This window comes from Mauremys reevesii, linkage group 10 (assembly GCF_016161935.1).
Source record: "Mauremys reevesii isolate NIE-2019 linkage group 10, ASM1616193v1, whole genome shotgun sequence".
In the NCBI taxonomy this organism is placed as follows: Eukaryota; Metazoa; Chordata; order Testudines; family Geoemydidae; genus Mauremys; species Mauremys reevesii.
Window position 1 is genome coordinate 30,323,978 of NC_052632.1, and position 19,131 is coordinate 30,343,108.

A 19,131-nucleotide genomic window follows, 5' to 3' on the forward strand; every position below is an offset into this window, starting at 1 on the left:
CTCTCTGCCTGTGTTACTATTACACTTGTGTTCAGTCATATGGCAAGTGGAGGAGACCTTCCTAGTGTGCGGCTGCCTGGCCTCCAACTGGCACCAGACTGCTCACTGCTGTGATGTCAGCAGCATTTATGATTTCAGTTCCAAGACCCAAAACCAGAAGGCTTGCAACAAGGTCTCACAGAAGCTTGTTAGGGAGGGGATTGGTCACCAGCGCTGGGAGAAGATGAAAGCTCAGAAGCTGGGCAAATGATAAGAACTCCCAATCCAATCATGCCCAACATATATTTCCCCTCTATGAAGAGCTCCATTGGCTGCTTGCCAGCAACACGAGTAGGAATCCCCACTTCACCTTAGACAGCTCTTGAATGACTTGTTCTTGAATGGCCAACTGAGGATGATGACAAATCTAAGAAGGAGCTGAAGCCCTCAACAGCAGTCTCCAGTGATGTGAAACCAATGCCATTCACTGAGAGCCACAACCACCCTGAACAGCTCCAGGTCTCTGTGGAACAGATGGAGGAAAAGGGCAGAGGAACTGTCCCTGCCTGAGCCTGGTAAGAAACGTATTCCTCATGGATGTTTGGTTTACAAGGGAAATTGCACAGAGGGCCTATCACAACTAGTGTGGGACCAGTTGAAACTTGGGGGAATGTTGTGTAGTGTAGCCGGGGAAAGGCTGCTTTCACCTCTCCCTTTTGGCCTGGGATTCAAACAGGCAAGCATCGGGAGGATGGTAATCAGGTAATGATGCTTTTACCACTCCCTGCAATATTCTGCCAATAGCAATTCTTCCCCACCCCAGCCCTCCTCCCACAAGAAAAAATGGCAGGGATCATGTTCTTTATCTAAAATGGAGCTCCCTTTACAAGGGTGCAGGGTCCCTCCCCAAGGGACTGGGTTTGAAGACAAAGAAGAGTGAATTAGCCCAGTCTGTGAATTAATTGTAAGCAGTCCCTGGATGCTCCCACTGTCCGATGGCAGGAGCTTCATGCCCAGCAATCTATGCAGTGTGTGGCTGGTTGTACGCTACCTCTTGCCCCACTCAGCCGCTTACTGGTTGGGGACGGCTTCAGACCCAGGATGGTTAAGCAATAGCTCCACCTTCTGCTTGTCCTTCTCCGCAATTCTGTCTAGTCCTTATGCCAGCAGCATAAGGAGAAAAAAGCTCCTTTGTGGCCGATTCCCTAACTGTGCACCCATGTCAGACCTAGGCAGAATCTATCACTATAACAACGATCAGCTCAGGAAATGGAAAGTAGGCCCTATGACTAACAAGACTAAGTATGCATTACCACCACTGTTGTGTTGAACATAAAGTATCAAATTCTTCATGCAAATGGTCTTGGTTGACACACAGTATCAAAGAACCTAATCATTCTTTGTATAAACTCAGATTTTGAATACATTTGAGGACTGTGGATCTGCTTGAAAAGAGAAGTTATATCCATTGAGTACACCATTTGCTCCATTCCAAACCCCCATTTATGCTACACAAACCGGGCACTCACTCTCTGCACTCAGTTCTGAAGTCCTCCTGTCAATCTAACAAGACTCCCACTGGAGTAAAGAAAGGACTTGAATAATGAGCACTGGGCTTGCATTGTGAAGCAACTGACACCAGCAGTGCTCAGTCATGATGGGAAGACACTCCTAAAGAAACTAATATTGCACCATTTATAATTTCCACTTAAGTTTGAGTTCCTTGTTGAGGGTCATTGTACCTCTTATTTGGCAGGCTGGGAGGTATTGCACTCTGAGCCTTGATGCCATTTTCTATTGAGAACACAGCCACAACCTAGCAGAATTCATACGGTGAACTTCAACAGTTCATCCCAGGGTGTCAACCTGGGGGAAATGACAACCAGGTGTTCTCTTACATGCAAGAGAACACTTCCATTTACAGCAGATAGCATATGGTTCACAGAAATAAAATGTTTGTTCTCTGAATATGAATGCAGGGCAAAGCAAGTTGGGAAAAAAGACCCAGTGTTTGTTTTATAACCAGTACACAGACAGAACTCTTCACACAGGCTCTCTCACCACTAGTAATAAAATGATCAAACAAGGAAAAATAAAAAAATTTCTGGACACCTGTTGCTTCTGAGAGCTGACTTTTTATCTGACAAGAAAGCAGAATGAAAACCACAAAGGTGAGCAGTTTTTTTTTAAAGTAGGAAGAAAATAGCCATTTCTATTTTACTCATTTAGCTACTGCTAAAATAATCTTGTTATGGAAATACACACACAGAGAATCATAGGACTGGAAGAGACCTTGACTGGTCACCTAGTCCAGACCCCCGCACTCATGGCAGGATGAAGTATTATCTAGACAAGTGTTTCCCAAAGCTGGAAGCGGCGTGGGCCGAGGGAAGTACTTGCCGCTGCTTCCAGCAGCTCCCATTGGCCTGGAACAGCGAACCGCGGCCAGTGGGAGCCGCAATCGGACGAACCTGAGGACAGGGCGGGTAAACAAACCGGCCAGGCCTGCCAGGGGCTTTTCCTACACAAGCGGCATCCCAAGTTTGGGAAACACTGATCTAGACCATCCCTGACAGGTGTTTGTCCAAACTGCTCTTAAAAATCCCCAAAGATGAAGATTCCACAACCTCCCTAGGCAATTTGTTCCAGTGCTTAACCACTCTGATAGTTAGGAAGTTTTTCCTAATATCCAACCTAAATTGCAGCAAGGGTGGTTTAAGCCCATTGCTTCTTGTTCTATCCTCATAGGTTAAGAACAACAAGTTTTCTCCCTCCTCCTTGTAACAACTTTTTATGTACTTAAAAACTGATGTCCCCTCTCGCTCTTCTTTTTTCCAGACTAAACAAACCCAATTTTTTCAATCTTCCCTCATAGCTCATGCTTTCTAGCTCTTTAATCATTTTTGTTGCTCTTCTGTGGACTTTCTCCAATTTGTTCACATGTTTCCTGAAATGTGGTGCTCAGAACTGAACACAATACTCCAGTTGAGACCTAATTAGTGCAGAGTAGAGCGGAAGAATTACTTCTTGTGTCTTACTTACAATACTCCTGCTAATACATCCCAGAATGATGTTTGCTTTTTTTGCAACAGCGTTACACTGTTGGCTCATATTTAGCTTGTCATCCACTAAGACCCCAGATCCCTTTCCACAGTACTCCTTCCTAGGTAGTCATTTCCCATTTTGTATGTGTGCAACTGATTGTTCCTTCCTAAGTGAAGTACTTTGCATTTGTCCTAATTGAATTTCATCCTATTTACTTCAGACCATTTCTCCAGATCATTTTGAATTTTAATCCTATCCTCCAAAGCACTTGCAACCCCTCCTAGCTTGATATCATCTGCAAACTTTATACGTGTACTCTCCATGCCATTCTCTAAATCATTGATGAAGATATTGAACAGAACCAGACCCAGAACTGATCCCTGTGGGACCCCACTCATTATGCCCTTCCAGTATGACTGTGAACCACTGATGATTACTTTCTCGGAACAAGTTTCTGACCAGTTATGCACCCACCTTAAAGTTGCTCCATCTAGGTTGTATTTCCCTAGTTTTTTTATGAGAAGGTCATGCGAGACAGTATCAAAAGCCTTACAGGTCTGTCGCATCTTACGTGCATTTAACATGTGCAATTTCAGCTTTGTGCGGTCGGGAGACAGAAAAAAAAAAAAACTGGGCGATTCCACGAGCATGAGACGCGAATCTGCTGTTCCCACTAAAATATTTTTTGGGGGGGACTTGACAGCAACAGCATGTCTTTAGGCCTGTGATAAGGGTCTCCCCTATAATAACCCTGGAGGGTTGGCGCAAAAAAAAAGTTTTAATAGTGTGTCTGCGCTGGAGTGAGAGAGAGATGGGAGAAGTGAATCTGCTGTTCCCACTACAGTACTCAGTGCCCCTGTGCCTCTCATACTGTGCGCATCTTGCTGCACTGAGTGAGACTCTACTGTGCCTGTTCTGTTTAAAAAGACAGTATGTATTTTTTGTACTGTATAACATGGCCCCTAAACGCAAGGCACCTACTTCATCTGGTGCTCAACCAAAGAAACAGCGATGTGTTCCAACACTGGAGGAAAAACTGGCCGTGTTGGACTTATTGAGAGACGGTATGTCCATCACCAATGTGGTGTGTAAATATGGCCGCAACGAATCTAGCATCCGTGCCATCAAGATTTGAGAGACAGAAATTCGTCAAGCCGTGGCATCACGTGCTCCAGTAACTGCTAAGGTGACGAGCCAAGTGCGTGATAAGACTTTAGTGAAGACTGAAAAGGCATTAAACTTATGGCTGGAAGACATGAACCGTAAACGTGTGCCTATCAATGGCAGCACGTTGCGAGAAAAGGCTCTTAGCCTCTACATGCTGTTCAAAATCTCCCACCGAAGAGGGACAGCCTTCTGATGAGAAGGAATTCAAAGCCAGCCAAGGTTGACTTAACAGTTTTAGGAACCGCTTCAACTTCAGAAACGTGCAGACTACTGGTGAAGCTGCATCTGCCAATGAGGACGCAGCAAAAGCCTACCCCGAACAATTAAAGAAAATCATAGAGGAAAGGGGCTATCTTCCAGAACAAGTTTTTAATGCTGATGAGACTGGGCTCTTCTGGAAAAAAATGCCCACCCGCACTTACATTTCGAAATCAGAAAGACAAGCCCCTGGCTTCAAAGCAGCTAAAGACCGTGTGACTGTGTTGCTTTGTGGCAATGCGACTGGGCATTTAATAAAGCCGGGCTTGCTCTACAGGGCTGCAAATCCCCGTGCCCTAAAAGGCAAGAACAAAAATCTCCTGCCTGTGTTCTGGCAATCAAATAAAAAGGCTTGGGTGACGGCAGCATTATTTCTGGATTGGTTCCACAAGTGTTTCATTCTGGAGGTCAAGCAGTACCTTGAAGAAAAAGGACTTGACTTTAAAGTGTTGCTGATCATAGACAATGCTCCTGGCCACCCTGCAGCACTCTGGTTTGCGCATAACGACATTGAAGTCGTCTTTCTCCCCCCCAATACCACCTTCATCCTCTCAACCAAGGCATCATTAGCTGTTTCAAGGCCATGTACACGAGGCTTACATTCTCACGGATCCTTACCGCTATGGATGCTGATCCCAATGTTAATGTAATGGAGTGGTGGAAGACCTTCAACATTGCTGATTGCATCACTTATATTAAACAGGCAATGGATGCAATCAAGCCTGAAACAGTCAATGCATGTTGGCAAAACCTATGGGAAGACTGTGTGAGTGATTTTAAGGGTTTCCCAACCATTGATAAAGAAGTGCAACTCATTGTTCAGGTGGCCAGGCGAGTGGGTGGTGATGGCTTTGTCGACATCCTTGAAGAAGAAATTGAGGAATTAATTGAGGGCCATAGAGAAATATTGACTAACGAAGAGTTAGAGGAACTGATAAAATCGTCTACAGAAGACAAAGATGATGATGATGAACAGGAAGAGCCAGCTACTTGGAATCTTCATAAATTTTCTGAAGTGTTCCAAGCAGCAAAACACTTGAATGATTTAATTTCTGAATATGATCCCTCTATGGAACAAAGCCTCAAAATCACACGAAGTACTACAGATGATTTGAGACCATACCAAGAAATGTTTGAGGAGCTCGAGAGACAACAGCGACAGTTGCCAATCACCATGTTTTTAAAGAAAAAACAACCAGCAGCAGCAGAGCCTACACAATCAACTTCTCAAGCTGAACCAGAGACAACCACTTCGTCTACGACTCGCTCTCCATCACCCAAGCCTGGCCCATCGTCTCCTGGATCGACATCAAGCTCTGACGACTCAGTAATAGTGTTGTCAGGGGAAGAGGAAGACTAATCATTGGAGTGTGTACAGTACAAGACTGATGACTGTTCAGGTTTACAGTACTGCACTGTACTGTTTTCATTTTTTATTCTTTCATTCTTCTCTGTTATGTTATTAAAAATACTGTAAAATTATATTTTGCATATGTAGTCTATTATATACTGTACATTTCTGTATACAATGCATAGTACTTTATGGGTGATTTAGGGAATTTTCAAGGGTCATTTTGACTATACGCGGTTTTCGCTTTACGCGCTGACCGCGGAACGTAACCCCAGCGTAAGATGCGACAGACCTGTACTAAAGTCAAGATATATCACATCTACCACTTCCCCCTATCTACAAGGCTTGTTACCCTGTCAAAGAAAGCTATCAGGTTGGTTTGACAATATTTGTTCTTGACAAATGTCAAATGTAGACTGTTATTTATCACCTTATCTTCTAGGTGTTTTCAAATTGATTACTTAATTATTTGCTTCATTATCTTTCTAGGTACAGAAGTTAAGCTGACTGCTCTGTAATTCCCTAGGTTGTCCTTTTTCCCCTTTTTATAGATGGGCACTATATTTGCCCTTTTCCAGTCTTCTGGAATGTTTCCTGCCTTCCATGACTTTTCAAAGATAATTGCTAATGGCTCAGATATCTCCTCAGTCAGCACCTTGAGTATTCTAGGATGCATTTCATCAGGCCCTGGTGATTTGAAGATATCTAACTTGTCTAAGTCATAAAAAATATAAATATAAGACAGCAAACAATACAAATGTGCCATATTCAGATAAGAATACTTTATGTACCTATCACTTATGTAAAGCTATATTAAAAGAAACTCTGGTTAACTAATGTTTGGTAAAAAAGTAATGTTTACTTTTTTATTACCTCTTGTGACAAAGTGGGAATTTTCGGTAATATTTTTAGGATTCTTCTGTGTGCCTCAGTTTTCCTCTCTATTTTTCTTTGCTACCCAGGGGCTGCAGAAGGGTTAAAGCTGCGGGGCAGAGCAAGAGATGTGAATCACCTGGGGTGGAACGAATAGGTCCTTAAAGGACTGGCTGAAGCCGACCCATATCCAGGGGTGGCTCCAGGCACCAGCACTCCAAGCGCGTGCCTGGGGTGGCAAGCCACAGGGGGCACTCTGCCAGTCACTGTGAGGGCGGCAGGCAGGTTGCCTTTGGCGGCATGCCTGCGGAGGGTCCGCTGGTCCCGCAGCTTCGGTGGACCTCCCGCAGGCGGGCCGCCAAATCTGCGGGACTGGGGACTCCCGCAGGTGCGCTGCCGAAGACAGCCTGCCTGCCGTGCTTGGGGCAGCAAAATACCTAGAGCTGCCCCTGCCCATATCAATGGAGGATCCAGAAGGACAATAGCAGCGCCAAAGACTGAACAATTAACATCCAACAGGAAACTCTGGCAGGCGGAGCATGTGAACTCAGCATGACTGGGAAGACAGTGAACCGAGAGGTGACAGGAAGGGTATAAGTTGGCTTTTGAGAGACTGAGCAGTTCTTACCTGGGACTGACCAAGACAGAGGGAGAGGGCCAAAAACAGATTCCATGGCAGCTTGGCCGGGCAGAATGCTGGCTTGGCCAGGATGGACTATGTTAACTTCAGGACTTCCCGATGTTGCGATCCAGCTGAACTAAACCCCTACTCTGTTTTGAAAAGGCTGCCTGGTGTCACTGTAAATACTTGCTGAGGTGCACTAGTCCCCTGAAAAGAGTCTCTCTCAGTTGGACTTGCTCAGTGTGAAGCAGAGGCTCAGTCTCAGGGTACGTCTTCACTACCGGCCGTATCGGCGGGTAGCAATCGATTTCTTGGGGATCGATATATCGCGTCTCATCTAGACGTGATATATCGATCCCCGAACGCGCTCCTGTCGACTCCGGAACTCCACCAACACGAACGGCGGTAGCGGAGTCGACATGGGGAGCCGCGTACGTCAATCCCGTGCTGTGAGGACGGTAAGTAATTCGATCTAAGGTACTTCAGCTACGCTATTCACGTAGCGTATTCAGCTACGCTATTCACACTATTCACGTAGCTGAAGTTGCGTATCTTAGATCGATCCCCCCTCCCCCAGTGTAGACCAGCCCTAAGAGGCGTTGTAACTGTGTGGCCTACCATTAAGGAAGATGGGACCCCTTGGAGGTCTGGCACACTGAAGGAATTCCTCCAAGGGACTGTTTAAAAGCTGGGACATAACACAGATCTTGTGGCTCCGTGACACCTCTATGGTTTGAATCCTAGCCAAGAGCAGAACCAGCCTCAGCATTTTTGGGTGGGGCTGCAAAATGATTTCTTGTTTCACCCACCAGTATCAACAGCTTCTATTCCCCATCAAACCACTATTCCTGGAGCAGACATCAGTGTTTTGGGGAGAGTCAGGGAGGTGATTCTTGGGGGTTCCCCATAATTTTTATTTGATTTATATGTATCAAAATGACTGTCAAAGGGTCTAGGTGCCTTCAGCACCTTAAGCAGAGAATCATACTCACACGCCTAATGGCAAGAATAAACTCCATCAGCTTCCCCAGAGCAGACAGAACCAGCTGGAGAAAAGCCACCAAACAAAGCCATGGCCCCATGCAAATCCCCACACTCGCCACAGCCCTCCCTGCACAAAACCAAGGCAAAAAACAAACATACATCTTTACAGCATTGCTTAAGGTCAACAGATTTGAGCTATTTTGGACCAAGAGGAAACTTGAATCTGAATGCCCCTTCTGAAGAACATCCTGCCAACAGCTCCCTCTGTTTTAAATTGAAGACTCATATGTTTGTACTAGAGTCTGCAGGCAAACCACCACCATCTTATGATCAGCAGCTGAATGAACTAGCAATATCAGCATTGTCACCTGTTTCAAGGGTACCTTTGCTCATAGTCCCACAATCATTCATGTACCACATGCTGGGTAACAACATCATAAGACTCCACAGATGTAAACCCAAATTGGAGCTTCATCGAGAGAACTATTTACAGAAATGCTGCAACTGCAGAATGATTGCCTGGTGCCATCCCCAAGCTCTTCCCTCTGTAACCTGTTCTCCTCTCTACAGTTCCAAGCAGGCTTCTACATCTTTCCTTGTAAGAATCATGTCTCTTGTGCAGGCTTCTGCTAGGGCCAAAGGTTACCAGTTCATGGCCCACACTAGGAACAGAACCTCTAGTTCCATGCCATTGTGACCTGTTAGGCCTCAATCCTTCAAATATGCTGATATTTGAACAGGTCTCCCACTTCTTGTTTGTGCTGCTGCTGTTTGTGAGGGACTTGCTTCCAACCGGTTGATGCCTCATTCTGCAGGGTGCTACCCTTTTCATTCTCTGTATTGTTCCTATACCTCATTTCTGCTGACTATGTCAGGCAAGATGATGTCTGAGGCCCTATCTGTTCCTGGTCCTCACCTTGGCTCCTTCTGTCTGAATGTGCTGGCTGTACTACTCTGCAGTTGTCTTCAGTTTTGTCTCCACTGGTGTTCTGAGTCTATAGCTAGCTCATAGAGTCTGCGTCCCACTGCAGGTTGGACTTTTGCCATTTGCTTTATGTGTCTATTTGATGGCTGGACCCAGATCTGCTCCCCTGTTCATAGTGGCCTCAGGTTCTCAGCTCCTTTGCTGTAGCCAGGGGCGGCTCTAGGAATTTCGCCGCCCCAAGCACGGCCGCATGGGGCGCTCTGGCGGTCGCCGGTCCCGCGGTTCCGGTGGACCTCCTGCAGACGTGCCTGCGGAGGGTCCGCTGGTCCCGCGGCTCCGGTGGAGCATCCGCAGGCACGCCTGCGGGAGGTCCACCAGAGCCGCAGGACGAGCAGACCCTCCGCAGACATGCCTGCGGGAGGTCCACCGGAGCCGCCTGCCACCTCCCGGCGACAGGCAGAGCGCCCCCCGCGGCATGGCGCGCTGGGGTCTGGAGCCGGCCCTGGCTGTAGCTGCTGCCTACTTTGCTTGGGTATTTTCTTAACTGTTTGTGTGCTGTCCACTCTTCCTCCATTGGGTTGCAGCAGATTCTGGGACTCTTCATGGGAAGCAGAATTTTCGTTTTCCCAACCTTTAAGCCCCTATGCTGAGCTACTCTCTAGTCTCTAGGAGGGTGTATTGCAATGGTCCAACTTTTCCAGGTAGGGGGTCCCTTCCCATCTGTTTTGCCTTTTCCATTAATCTCTTGGCTGTCTTTATTACTAGCACCACCTTCCTTTTGTTTTGTGTGTAGCCGGGGACAGATTTGTTCAAATACACACTTGTCATTGCACTGTTTGATTTCTGCCGCAATATACTATGACCCATTTTCTGAATTTAGCATGTCAGGTATGCAATGCCTTGAAAAATGCCCCTTCAGTTTCTTGAGCTCAGTTCTTGCTTGGAGCCTTCAGATAGTTCACCTTCCAGAGAGTGGAGCAGTAATCTACTGTGACCATGTAGTTCCTGTCATTCAAAGTGAAGAGATCTGTTCCAATCTTTCATCAGGGTGAGGATTTCATGAAGCTTGAGAGTCTCCTTCTGTTGATCATTTTACTCTTTGGACACTGTAACGGGTCGGTCTCACCCCTGCGGCGCCTCCTGCTGGTCGTCCTCAGGAATTAGCTCGGTCCAGCCCTGGAGCGCCCTCTGCAGGCCGGTGATCCGCCTTCCGGCTACTGGCCCCTGTGTCCCTCCCTGGACCCTGGTGCCCCTTTAACTGGGTCTCCCCCTCCCAGGGGAACCCCCACCCCACTATCCCCACTTTGCTTCAGTATTGACTATTGCCCAGTCTCCATCTAGCCCCTGTTCACTGGGGCAGACTGCAGTATCAGCCGCTCATCATAGGCTAAGGGGTTTTGTTGCCGGCCCAAAAAAGGCCTGAGGCAGCAAACAGTGGTTCGTTGCCCGGTGTGCGCCGCACTAATTATCACACCAGGGTGGAGAATGCAGAAAAAGTTTATTTGAGCTCAAGTAAGGTGCCAGGGAGGTATTTACAACCTCAAATCCTGCACACACAGATACAAGCTGTGTGTCCCTTCTTATACATGATTTCAACAAGGCATTCTCATTACCCCCCATTGCCCACTCACCCCCCTTCTCCCTTCTAGTCCCCTCCCATATAATAGGCACTTTGTATAGTTAACAATTACATCAAACAGATTAAATCATTCTTGACAGCAAACAATTCATCTTGTAACTTTTCAAGGCTGTTACCTTGGTTTACTTCTGAATTTATTACCTTGTCTCCCCTTTTCCTAAACTAAACACAAGTAGGGCCCCTATTTACTATCTTCTGCTGTCCGTGTTCCACTGATAAGGAGCAGTTAAACATTCCATTCTAAATGCTGACTTAGGAATTCAACTAGAGTTTAACATAAAGGGACTCTTAGACCAGCATAAAATAACTTTGGTCCATTCAGGCCTGGTACAGAAAAGCTTCATTAACACTGTGTTTTTCTACCCTCCTGAGTTATCTAGGGATATGCCTAATGGCACCAACAATCCCCCCCTTTGAGAATACTCAACAAACATTTGGCTGAGTTTTCTCATACTTTGAAGACAAAAACAACAATTAAACTCTAGGGAGCTGGGGTATTCAGTTCCACATTCATCCTCCCTATGGACCCGGTAGGATTCGGTATGTGGAAGCCCACACCCACCCTAACCGGTCCACATGCCTGGAAGGAGCATTGTGAATGTCCATACTTCCATCCAGAAAGTGTCCAAGTATGTCATTCCCTGACCACAGATCAGATGGTTCCTGATAGTCTGTAAGGGCAGTGGGCCAAGTCTGGTGCTCAAGATCCATCTAAATATACCAGATCCCACTGCAATACCTTCCCAGTCTCAGTGATTCTCAATACCATCTCTGTCAGCAACTTCTGGGTCATAGAACTAAGGGTGGAAATGACATGTAACCCACCAACTCCAGCTTGTATTCGGGATAGCTGAGCTTTAAAAATAAGGCTAGTGGCCTTTTTCTAGGTGGCCCAATTTCTTATCATGTTCCCAGCTTTTAAGAATATTTCAAATGGTTGCTATATTATTGGCCTGAGTCCACAGAGATCTGGTCAATTCCCTCTTCTTGCAGAGGAAACAATCTAGGCTCTCTGTTGTACTAATCTAATGGCAGCCCCTTGTGAGCAATACATGCTGGAGGATTTATCCAAAACACAGGGTGCAGCCTGTAGAATAAACCCCAAAATCTAATCAATACCACAGTCTCAAACAGGGGTCCCACAGATTTCTTCCTGCCAGTGTATAATTCTTGGTTTCTACACCAGGGTCAGTCCTTAATGTCCTTTTTGGTCAGGAAATCCTGGATTCTGACACTGCACAACGCTGTTGGTGGTCACCAGGACTTAATAAGGGTCTTTCCAGCATAGAGCCAAAGCAGTCTTTCGCTGGTGGAGCTTTACATCAATCCAGTTTCCTGGTTCCAAGAAGTGGCAGGCCTCCTAGGGTCTTTATGTAGTTTGTCTTTACCTGTGAAAAAAGAAACCTAACACATTTCATGAGTGCCTGTCAACGATTTGCAGACTCTACAGCTGTGTGGGCACATTTAATTAAGCCCCCCTTGTCTTGGTTGTTAGCTAAGTCTTAGCTGAGAGCAGTGTCCTGAAATGGGGCTAATGCCCTATCTTTAAACTCAGCATGTTAGCTATTTTTCCTCAGTTAACTCGTTCTTCTTCCTTTGTCCTGTCTGGCTTCTTTTAACCTACAAAGGAAACTTAGCCTTCACTTATACATCTTTTTCTAACAATGAACACATATACATTGCCTTTATACAGTACATTAGTCTTATTATTTAAAGTTTGTCACATCTATCCTTTTACTAAAATAACTTTTTCCAGAGCTTTGGGACAACAAGTTAGGACAAGCACACCCACTTTAACGAGTTTATTTCATAGAGCCTCTAGTCCAATAGTTTCCCACCATCCCCAGCCCTCTGGCTAGAAATCTGAGATAGCCAGAAGGATCCAAATACAATATGGGGAGTGGGTTAACTTTCCATATCCTTGCTTCCAAAAACTATTAGTATGCAAGTTTTACTAACAATTTTCAATTAAAAGATTTGGCCAATAAAGTTTCTCTTTCTCTTACTTAAGGAGATGTATTAGACTTTAGTATATCACATTTTTCCCAATTTATCCAAGCACTTTGTATTCCAAGTTGAACAAAACAAGTATCTGTATTCCAATCCAGACTATCCCATAAACAAAATAATTTTGGCCACAAGACAGAACATAAAACACAAAACATAATTTTTACTGTGCCATCAAAGGCATGGTATGTTGAATGCTGTTCAGCTAGCATCAGTTTTCTCTGATTATCTGAAAGACAAAAACAGAAGTCTACCCTTTCTGGGCAATCAATCATCACTGAAAATATACAAGTACCTTAGTTGATTTCAGGCAAAACAGGGGAATTACCCCATATTTTCATATATATATTTCATAGGCAGCTTAGGTCTCAGTGACTTCTACTTTATCAGTTAGATAACTTGCATCAATACAGATGCTTCCTGACTTGCTCTTTACTTTTAATTCCTGCTTTTAAACACTGAAAGAAAACATCACCACTTATAGTGCCTTTAGAACCTAATAAGATTTCAATTACATAGCACTATATACATTTTTTAGATAATTCAACTAAATGGGTCATAACCAAATGATTGCAATCTAATAATTTCTTTGCCTGAATTTATTTACAAACATTTCAAAGACACCAAGAATTTTTCTCTTTAGCATTTTTACAAAGTTCAACTGCTGTTCCCTCCAGCAACTATGGAGTTAACTTTTCACACTGCCTTAAATCACTCACTTGTTTTCTCCAACAACCACTTTTCTCAACTTAAATCACTATTACAAGTATCCTCCTGGGTATTTGAAATCCCCATGTTTATACCTATGTACTCCTTTCTTCTACTAGACCCTCAAAAGTTTCCAACCCGTTTTCCAATCTCTCCGTCTGTTGCTTGCCTGCCTGGGCCCGATCCTTCTTTTCTAGCTGAACCGTTCTTTCCCTAGACACCAATTTGCTCCACTGCCAGTTTTAACTAAGGGGGGGGGTTGGTTTCTCAATTAGCCCCCACCCTTCTGGTCCTTTTCCATAAAAGACTACCCGAGTCCTCCCTTATGAGGCTTGCCACCTGGGCAAAACACATGACCCACTGGTGTTTAATCATTTAATTTCCCTTTATAGCAAACACACTGCTATTACGGTGTATGCTGAGCACAAATAGTTAAATTTTGGCAAGTCCCTGAAGGACTGGTACTTGCTTAGCCAGGGCTTCCTTTTCTAACTGGAAATCCTGTCTCAAAGCCTGCAACTTGCCCTGAGCGCAGGTTTGAGTTGCTGTCTGGGTCATGATCTATGCTCTTAATTGCTCAATTCTAGTTATCAAGTACATATTTGTTCTTTTTCTCCAACTACTCTATTGCCCAGTCCTGCTGCAACTGGGGGTAGAACCCCTTTCCAGTTCTCAGACTTACTGCAGCTGAGAGTAGGCTCATCTTTAATCATGCAATCCTCAACATATAACACCAATAGTACCAAACAAAAGAAACTCAACATAACAAAGGTAAAACAGATAAATGGTGTAAATTCTATAGGGCTCCCCCATTCTCAATTACTCACCAAACTGTGACAAATCTGTTACCAATTTATCTATTGCAGGACGTTGGGGGAGGACAAAACACACCATATAACCAAACCTCAAAGCTTCCCCAAGCCTTAAGCCACTTTAATACTCACACATATCCAGACTGACCACGTCTGTATATAACATTCAGAGAAGGGGAATAGGTGGACGGGAGATTATTCTGTATACAGCTTATCCAATATTTCCAACATGCTTCCACTCTTGGGAGAGCTGTTCTTTTACACCCTGGAATCTTCTGCAGTGTCTCTTTCAGAGATTCAGGTCACCAAGCCATACCAACTCTGGGATTGCAAAGACTGTTAAATCTCACTGAACAGTTAAGCTTTGCAAATGCAATCTCAGTTCTGTAACTTATATTACCTTTAATTTACCTCTGTCTATATTTTCCCACAGCCAGCTGGGGATAAAAGCAGTTTTTCTTTGTACTTAACATAGTCTGACCTAATACACAGAGCAGCTCTCCTTATCTCTGGGCTTAGCAGAGTTTCAAATTAACCCATTCCTAGACGAATTGCTCACACCGTGTCAGAGGCTTTTCCTTTGGTAATTAAAAGCTCCTCTGAGATATATGATCTTATCTAGATTGAAGATACCTTCTAATGGACATTGTTTAGATGGATTTTCACGCGTGTAAAGATTCCAATTCTCTAAATACCTGCAGGTTTCAGGACCATAATGTACGTACATGTACTATGCTGGGGTACCCTTAGGGGGTGAGGTAGAATGTTTAGACTGTCCCTTCCCCCATTTTCCACTTACACACACAAAGAGGGGGGCCCTGTCCGCGCTAGCGGCTCATAAACTAAGAATCTCTCCCTACAGGGGTGGGGAGGGAAGATGGGTTCACACATTCCTAGACCCAGGCAGCTTCCTCGCCGGACGATGCCAGGCTGAGTCAGCCCACCGTGGGTCGGATCTCCTAAAGATCCACTAATTACTGGGCTTGCGTTAGACTAGTCCTGATCATTAGCATTTGCTTCACAGGTTAATCTGGGCGTCTTCCAGTAACAGACACTCACACAGGTATACACACACACACACCCCAAGACCATTATTCCCACGGACAATCCTCCTCCCAATGCAGCTCTGGGGCATATGATGGGGGATTTTTACAAGAGCTCTCTATACAAACAGTTTCAAAAGCTACCCATTCGCTAACAAAACAAAAGTAATTGAAGGATCATGTTGTAATTAAGTGATCCTTCTGGTGGCCACCTTTCCTGGCTCTCTAGTTGATATTGAGGCCAGTCTACTGTACAGAACCTTTTTAGTTTACCCTTAATCATTGGATCCAAACCAAACACTTTCCAATTTGCTAGAATGCATTCTGGGGGCATACACCGTGCCCTGCCTGTACTCTATCCCTGCCCCATACCTATGGGAAGACACTGGGCGTCCCCAGGTCTTAACAGGCAAACAAAAGGTTAACAGCACTGAACTGTTCCTACCTTTTCCACAGGACCGGTTCCTCACCGTCGCCCGCAGCTGCTTCTCCACTATCTGAGTGCGTTGCACCGTTGTGCCTTCCAAGGTCGGTCTGACACGTCCCTGCCGAGGCCCCCGGTAAAAGCACCGGTGCGCGCTGGGCATCGGCTGTGACTGTCGTCCACCGGCCATTGGAGGAGTCCGGGCAAGGCATAATTTTGCCTCGAGCCCACCCAGGGACGCCAAGACTGTTGCCGGCCCAAAAAAGGCCTGAGGCAGCAAACAGTGGTTCGTTGCCCGGTGTGCGTCGCACTAATTATCACACCAGGGTGGAGAATGCAGAAAAAGTTTATTTGAGCTCAAGTAAGGTGCCAGGGAGGTATTTACAACCTCAAATCCTGCACACACAGATACAAGCTGTGTGTCCCTTCTTATACATGATTTCAACAAGGCATTCTCATTACCCCCCATTGCCCACTCACCCCCCTTCTCCCTTCTAGTCCCCTCCCATATAATAGGCACTTTGTATAGTTAACAATTACATCAAACAGATTAAATCATTCTTGACAGCAAACAATTCATCTTGTAACTTTTCAAGGCTGTTACCTTGGTTTACTTCTGAATTTATTACCTTGTCTCCCCTTTTCCTAAACTAAACACAAGTAGGGCCCCTATTTACTATCTTCTGCTGTCCGTGTTCCACTGATAAGGAGCAGTTACACATTCCATTCTAAATGCTGACTTAGGAATTCAACTAGAGTTTAACATAAAGGGACTCTTAGACCAGCATAAAATAACTTTGGTCCATTCAGGCCTGGTACTGAAAAGCTTCATTAACACTGTGTTTTTCTACCCTCCTGAGTTATCTAGGGATATGCCTAATGGCACCAACAGTTTGGACTGGCTGCCTTTGCCTACCCCTGGGTTGCCCCCTGCAACCTCCAGTACCTCTTGGCCTAAAGCTAGGCTGCAGCCTGGGGCTTTCCAGGCTGGAGCTCCCCAGCTCCTCTGCCTTCCCCAGCCCTGCTTCACCCTAGATACCTTGTCTAGCTCCCTGCAGCCAGGCCCATCTCCCTCTACAAACAGAGAGAGACTGACTGGACTTCTGGCGTCCCTGGCCTTCTTATAAAGCCCTGTTGCTCAGTTTGGGGCATGGCCCCAGCTGCAGCCACTTCCCCAATCAGCCCAGCTGAAAGGCTGCTTTCTCCAGCCACAGCCCAGGGCTGTTTTTAACCCCTTCAGGGCAGGAGCAGGGGTCCACCCTGCTACAGACACCTCATACTGTTCCATGTTTGCTCTTAGATGACATTCATGCCTGGCCAATAGATACACTCCTGGCTCATCTCAGGCATGCCTCTATCCCCAGGTATGAAGCATGTATCCATCTCATGATTTCAAATCTTAAGTCTGCTGGGTTTACTGCTCAACAAAAATCTCATTTTGCAAACATTGCTCATCTCTCACTTGGTAATTGGGGGTAACCTCCTGTCACATTTGCTCCTTGTAATCTGACCAGCCCTAGAATATGAATAATTTTCTGCCTCTAGCTTCCCATCCTGTTCAATGCTTTGTTGGATTGCCCAAAACGCTCCATTAGACAAGTAAAGGTAGTCTATCAACATGCTACAGTCTCTCTTTTTCCAGATAGCCACCTGCATTATACTGTGGGAGGTATGCCCTGCTCAGTATACCTCCCACCAGTACCGATTTCCCCGGGCAGCACCTTATCCTCATATGATAGCACTGCAGTCTCAATAACATGCATTATACTTGTGTGGGTTTACTCATTGACTTCATGATGCTTTCTAATGGCTTATGCTCAGAGTACACATCCACCTTGTGCCCAAATGTGAACTGTTCCATACCAAAGAACACAGCCAGCAGCTCCTTTTTTATCTGAGCATATCACATTTCTGCGTCAGAGCTCTACTAGGGAACGCATTGTTTGAACTGCAGAGTTTGAATCAGCACTGCTTGCAGGCCTCCTTCTGAGGAATCACACTACAGCTGTAGCTGCTCCACAGAATTGTAATACTTTAGGACTGGTGCCTCACATGGTTCTATTTACTCTGAAATGCACCACGGGAACGGTCAGAGAACCCAGGAACAGCAATCATGCTGTGTTACTGTCTCACAGGATTCTGATAGGTGCGCGCAGAAGCTGGAAAGCTAGTTGGCCATCCCTATAAGTCAGTGGCCTCCCTTCATATCCTTCAGTGTGGCCATTTCTTTAATGGATCTCAGTTTCTAAAGGTATAGCCAAAGTCCCTCAGGGGTCAGATGTCCAATGTAAAGGAACCTCAGTTCTCATCAGCTTCGTCTGGTCTGCATTCAGCCTAATATTCTACTTCTAGCACCTGTTTTGGAGTTGTTGCAACTTGGTATCATGGCCCTGGATTGCCTCTTCCTTGAGATCTCCTCCTCCTACAATAAGGATGCCATTTTGCTGCCAGGAGCTTCCTTTAATGACTGACTATTTATACTGGACCACCTCTTGGGCCATGCTAATCCCCATAAGCACTGGTATCAAACAATACCTTCCAAAAGGTGTGGGGAAAAGATTATCAGGTGGTTTATCTAGCTCAAGGAATCTATTCTTGATTTCACAAACAGTGGACACTTTTGCCTTGGATAAATCGGGCAGTATGTGCTCAACAGCTGGTAATGGGTATTGACTTGACTTTTCATTGCTCTGTTCAAGGGTTTGGGGCCAATCCAGTTTCTCAGTTTACCTGATGGTTCTCCTACCACTACTAGGCTGCTGATTCACTGAGCACTAGTTTCAATGGGTGTAGTAATGCCTCTTTTTAGGCTTGCCAGTTCCTTTCTTCAGTAGCTCCACCAAGGCTAATGGAACTCTTGTGAGACTACCATAACACAGCTGCATGTGGAGGTGGTTTTTCTAATTTCAGCTTGCCCTCTAGGTATCCATGTCCTTGTATTCTGCTGGAGTGCTGGATACTGCCTCCAGGAGCGTTCTCTCTTCTGTCATGTTGAAGATATTCTGCTATTGTATTGTGATTAAATCCATGGCTTGCATGCCCTGCTCCTCAGCAATGGGTGGTACTCCTGGGTGTCAACTACTATAACTGAGCAATAATCACTTGTTTAATGGGTTTCTTATCAACAGCCTGTGTTTGTCCACTGGCCTCAGTATGGTTTTATTGAAAAGCTGAAGATATACATTTCTTCCATTTCATATTGTTGCTTTTCAGAGTCCCTGATTATATTGCAGCTTGCTCCAAAATCCATCTGGAATCAAACAGGTTGCTGATTGAATTGCATAGTTGTCATAG

At 45.3% G+C, this 19,131-nt stretch overlaps 1 pseudogene; it reads left to right on the top strand.

The window, feature by feature from the left end:
* The first annotated feature begins 3,979 nt into the window (after positions 1 to 3,979).
* On the top strand, positions 3,980 to 5,809 carry LOC120373407 (annotated as a pseudogene).
* Positions 5,810 to 19,131: the final 13,322 nt, after the last annotated feature.